The following is a 5,558-nucleotide window of genomic DNA, read 5'->3' as shown; positions in this document are numbered from 1 at the left end:
TTGCAAGGGGCCTCACTAAGTAGCTGAGGCTGTCCGCGAACCACTATCCTCCGGTCTCAGCCTCCCAAATGCTGGGATTACAAGTGTGCGCCACCACGCATGGCTGTTTTAGTTGTTTTAGAAACACCCATAACATTAAAGAAAACAGAAATCTGGAGCCAGGCGTGGTGGCGCACGCTTGTAATCCCAGCTTTCGGGAGGCTGAGACAGGAGGATCACGGTTCACGGACAGCCTCAGCTACTTAGTGAGGCCCTCCGCAATTTAGTGAGACCCTGTTTCAAAATAAAGAATAAAAAATAGGGCAGGGGGTGTAGCTCGGAGGTCGAATGCCCCTGGGTTCCATCCCCAGACCTGCAAAAACAAAACAAAACAAAACAGAAATCTGTTTAGTATTTCCAGCCCAACTTAAAAAAATTTTTTTTCGTGTGTGTGGTGGTGGGATTGAACCCAGAGGCATTCTACCTCCACCCTACATCCCAGCATGATTTTAAAAATTTTTTAAATTTTTGAAACAGTGTCTCACTGGGATGCTGAGGGTGTCACTAAATTTCTGAGGCTGGCTTTAAATCTTCTATCTCCCTGTCTCATCTTTCCAAGTCCTGGGATTACAGGCCTTTGCCGTCATGCTTGGCACAACTTCTTGTTTTTCTCTGGAAGCTTTTAGAACTATTTCTCAGTTCCCTCTGCTCTGGAATCCTGTAACGATCTGATCTGGTGTGCGTCTGACTCGAGCTGGGTACTTGATGTACTTCTGGAGGCTCGGTTCTTCAGTGAAAAGTTTTTGAGTAATTTCTTTGGACACACACACACACACACACACACACACACACACACACACACTTCTTTGGTATTTTTTTCCTCTTCTGATTCTCTATTCTTGCCTGGTACTCTCATTATTTAGATGTTTGACTTTCTAAATCTGAGATAGAAGAAATAAATAGGAGAAGGGGGAAATAAAGAAAGAAAAATGTAAGTTCAGTATGGAAGACTGCGGCAAGGCCTGTTAGACCCAGAAGTTTCTGAGGAATTCACAAGTCTTTACTCATTACCCTGAACACTGCTGTCTGTTCTCGGGGAGGTATCTGCTGACCAGCTGACAGTTGGCTGTCCTTGAGAGTTTAAAAGAAACTGAGTACCTACTGATAAGACAGTGAAGACTGAAATATCCTAAATCATCTTGTGACTATGGTCACATACCTCCTCCTGCCCACCCCTCAAGAGAGTCTCCTATGAAAGTAGGCCGTGTGCGTACAAAGGCACCTTCCCTCACTTTCGGAGTGACCCAGCTTCTCCCTTGAATATGTATTTCCTACTTTCCTAAAGTAATTTCTACGTCTCTGACTGGCATGTGCTAAAATTCTTTTCTATCAAGTAAGCCAAGGAGCCCATTGATTCTGAGTTCTTTTTTTTTTTTTTTTTTTTGGTGGGTTTGGGGATGGAACCCAGGGGCATGCGGCTTCCAAACTACAATCCCTTGCCCTATTTTTTTTTTTTAATCTTTATTTTGAGACAGGGTCTCACTAGGTTGCAGAGGGCCTCACTAATCTTCCGGTTTCAGCCTCCTGAATGCTGGGATTACACGCATGCGCCACCATGCTCAGCTGATTCTGAGTTCTGAGTTGAAGAATCAATGCTTCTCAAACCGGGCATGGTGGCGCACGCTTCTAATCCCAGCATTCAGGAGGCTGAGACCGGAGGCTCGCGGTTGGCGGACAGCCTCAGCTACTTAGTGAGGCCCTCTGCAACTCAGTGAGACCTGGTTTCAAAATAAAGAATAAAAAATAGGGCAAGGGCTGTAGCTCGGAGGTCGAATGCCCCTGGGTTCCATCCCCAGACCCGCAAAAATAAAATAAAATAAAATAAAACATCACTGCTTCTCCCATGAGAAACTGGTCCTCTAATTATTATCAATTTTCCCTTAAAGAAGGACAGATTTGACCTTCAACTTTACCCTCCAGTGTTTCTATTGGTTTTTATTGATTTTATTTCTCCTATCAGGATTTTGATGTCTCAAAGCCTTTTTTTTTTTTTTTTTCACTTGTCTGAAATGTAGTTACTTTAAAAGTAGTTTTCCAGCCAGGCCTGGTTGTGCATACCTGTGATCATAGTACTTGAGAGGCTGAGACAGGAGGACTGCAGGTTCGAGGACAGTCTCAGCAAGTACTGAAACTCTCATCAACCTAGCAAGACCCTGTTTCAAAATAAAAATAAAAAAGGCCTGGGAAGGTGTAGTTTGATGGTAAATTGCTCCTGGGTTCAATACCTAGAAAAACACACACACGCGTGCGTACACACACACACACACACACACACACACAGTTTTCTTTTTTCTCTCTTTCTTTCTTTCTTTCTTTTTTTTTTTTTTTTTTTTTGCAGCTCAGGGGCATTTGACCTCTGGGCTACACCCCCAGCCCTATTTTTTATTCTTTATTTTTATTTATTTATTTATTTTGGTGGTACTGGGGTTCCTGGAAGCCCTTCTACCTCCGGGCTACACTCCCAGACCTATTTTTACATTTTTATTTGGAAACAGGGTCTCCTAAGCCAGCGCGCGCGGCTGGCTTCGAACCTGCGCGATCCTCCTGTCTCTGCCTCCCAAGCGCGGGGATTACAAGCGTGCGCCACCACGCCCGGCTATTCTTTATTTTGAAACAGGGTCCCACTGAGTTGCAAAGGGCCTCACTCAGTAGCTGAGGCTGGCTGCAAATCACAATCCTCCTGTCTCAGCCTCCCACATGCTGGGATTAGAAGTGTGCGCCACCGTGCCCGGCTCACACACACACGTTTTCCAGCTGGGGCACAATGGCACCTGTCTCTAATCCCAGTAATTGGGAAGCGGAGACAGGAGGATTGTAGTTTCAAGGCCAGGCTCAACAATTTAGCAAGAACCTCAGCAATTTAGGAAAACTTAGTTTTTATTTTACTTCAGGTAGGATGTCTCTTAGTTTAATCCCCAGTAGCAAATAAATAAATAAATACAAACAGCTTTCATTATAGTATCAGAGTCATTATATCAGAGTCATTATAGTATTTCTCTGAGGACAGTGATGACAGACTTAAGCTTTTATTTTAAATTAAATTTAATTTTTTTTGTGGTACTGGGGATTGAATCTAGGGGCTTGTCCATGCTAGGCAAGGACTACCACTGAGCCACATTCCCAACACTTCTTTTTTATATACAAGTTTGTTTGTTTTCTGGTGGTACTGGGGATTGAACCCGGGGCATTCTACTTCTTATACCCTCAGCCCTATTTATGTTTATTGTTATTTTGAAACAGGGTCTCACTAGGTTGATGAGCCTCACTACTTGAGGCTGTCCTGGAACCTGAGATCCTCCTGTCTCAGCCTCCCAAGTACTGGGATTACAGGCGTGCGCCACCACATCTGATTATTTTTAAGGTTTTTTTTTTTTCTCCTTCCCTTGCAGTATCTGTTTCCTCTAATTCGCTTTTTTCCGTCTTGCTTATTAAAGACTTTTTTTTTTTTTTGCAGTATTGGGGATGGAACCCAGGGGCATTCTACCTCTAAGCTACACCTGCAGCCTATTTTTTATTCTTTATCTTGAAACAGGGTCTCACTGATTTTCCTTCCTTCTCTCTCTCTCTCTCTCTCTCTCTCTCTCTCTCTCTCTCTCTCTCTCTCTCTCCTTTCTTTCTTCCTTTCTTTCAGTACTGGGGATGGAACCCAGGCGTATTCTACCTCCAAGAAATACCCCCAGCCCTATTTTTTTTTTGTGTGTGTGTGTGGTACTGGGGTTCCTGGAAGCCCTTCTACCTCCGGGCTACACTTCCAGACCTATCTTTTTACATTTTTATTTGGAAACAGGGTCTCCTAAGCCAGCACGCGTGGCTGGCTTCGAACCTGTGCGATCCTCCTGCCTCTGCCTCCCAAGTGCGGGGATTACAAGCGTGCGCCACCATGCCCGGCCCCAGCCCTATTTTTTTTCTTTCTTTATTTTGAAACAGGGTTTCACTGATTTGCGGAGGGCCTCACTAAATAGCTGAGGTTGGCCTCTAATTGCAATCCTCCTGTCTCAGACTCCCAAATGCTGGGATTACAAGTGTGCGCCACCATGCCTGGCTAAGACTCTTCTTAAATATTCTATGATGCTTGGATATCTGCTTATATTTAAGAGTGAAGACTTAAATGCTGATTGGAATGTCTGTGTGAGGGCTGCAGCATATAGACCCAGGGCTTACTAGTAGGACTCACTGTTTCAGTAAAAGAATCCTGATGATACTATTTTGGGGAATTTTCTTTTGAGCTGGTGAAATTCCCCAGAGAAGGTTTTCCAAAACTATTTTCATATTCTTTTATTTACCTTTGTTTAGGAATCAATTTTCTCATGTTTGTTAAACCTTTCACCATTCCTGCTTACTTTACAACTTCCAAAATGTCGTCGTCCCCTTTTTCTGTTTCTCTGTCTCTTTGTTCTTAAAGGTTTCTACCTATATCCTAGACAATACAGGCACATGTGCTCACACTCCCCAGTCCCCATCCCTTCTACCCTATCTTTTTTTGTGTGTGGTACTGGGGGTGGAACCCAGGGGTTTTTCTACCTCCGGGCAAAACGCCCAGACCTATTTTTTAAACTTTATTTGGAAACAGGGTCTCACTAAGTTGCTGAGAGCCTCACTCAGTAGCTGAGGTTGGCTTCAAACCTGTTGTGATCCTCCTATCTCAGCCTCCCAAACGCTGGGATTACAAACCTGTGCCACCACACCTGGCCTTTTACCCCATCTTTTACTTGGAAATCCTCAGTTTTTCTTTTTATTTTCTTTTTTTGTTTTGTTGGAACTGAAAATAGAACCCAGGGGCTTTCAACCTCTGAGCTACAACCCCAGCCCTATTTTATTTTGAAATAGGGTCTCACTAAGTTGCAGAGGTCCTCACTAAATTCCTGAAGCTGTTCTCGAACCTGCGATCCTCCTGTCTCAGCATCTCAAATACTAGGATTACAGATGTGAGCCACCACACCCAGGCCCATTATTTTTTTTAAGATAATTTTAGTGGAGGAAAACTGCAGGGTGGTGTAGAAAGGTTTGACACAAATTTTCTGATGCCCTACAGCACTATGTATATATGAAATGCTTCTGGATAGTGGGTGTTTTGCATAAAGTATAAATTTCTAGGAGAGTCCCACACAGCCACCCATGGCCTCGATACTCCACCCGGCGGGTGCGGGATACATTGCAAGAAACGTTTCAAAGAGAAATAAAAAGCAATGCGCATGACAGCTAGCTGAGGCCGGAGAAAATTTGCTTAAAGAGCCCATCTGTAGACCACACCCCTCCGGAACTGGGAAAGAGGGAGGGAGGTGTTCAATCTCATTGGTGATTGGTTGGTCTCTCTGACCAATCACACTCAGGAATTGATTTTGCTACTCGTTTCGAACCACCCCCTCGGAGGCTTTGAAGCCACATTTACAAATGGGAATAGGATACGTAAGAGGGACAGAGCGCCTAGCCAATGGGATCTTGCGGCGCTAATAGGCGGGGTGAGGCCGCTGCCAGGTTTAGGGCGGAAAAAGCGTCTCGGCTTAGAAGGGAAACGAAAG

This window comes from Muscardinus avellanarius (assembly GCF_963383645.1).
Source record: "Muscardinus avellanarius genome assembly, chromosome: 11".
In the NCBI taxonomy this organism is placed as follows: Eukaryota; Metazoa; Chordata; class Mammalia; order Rodentia; family Gliridae; genus Muscardinus; species Muscardinus avellanarius.
Note: the sequence above shows the minus strand (reverse complement) of the source record.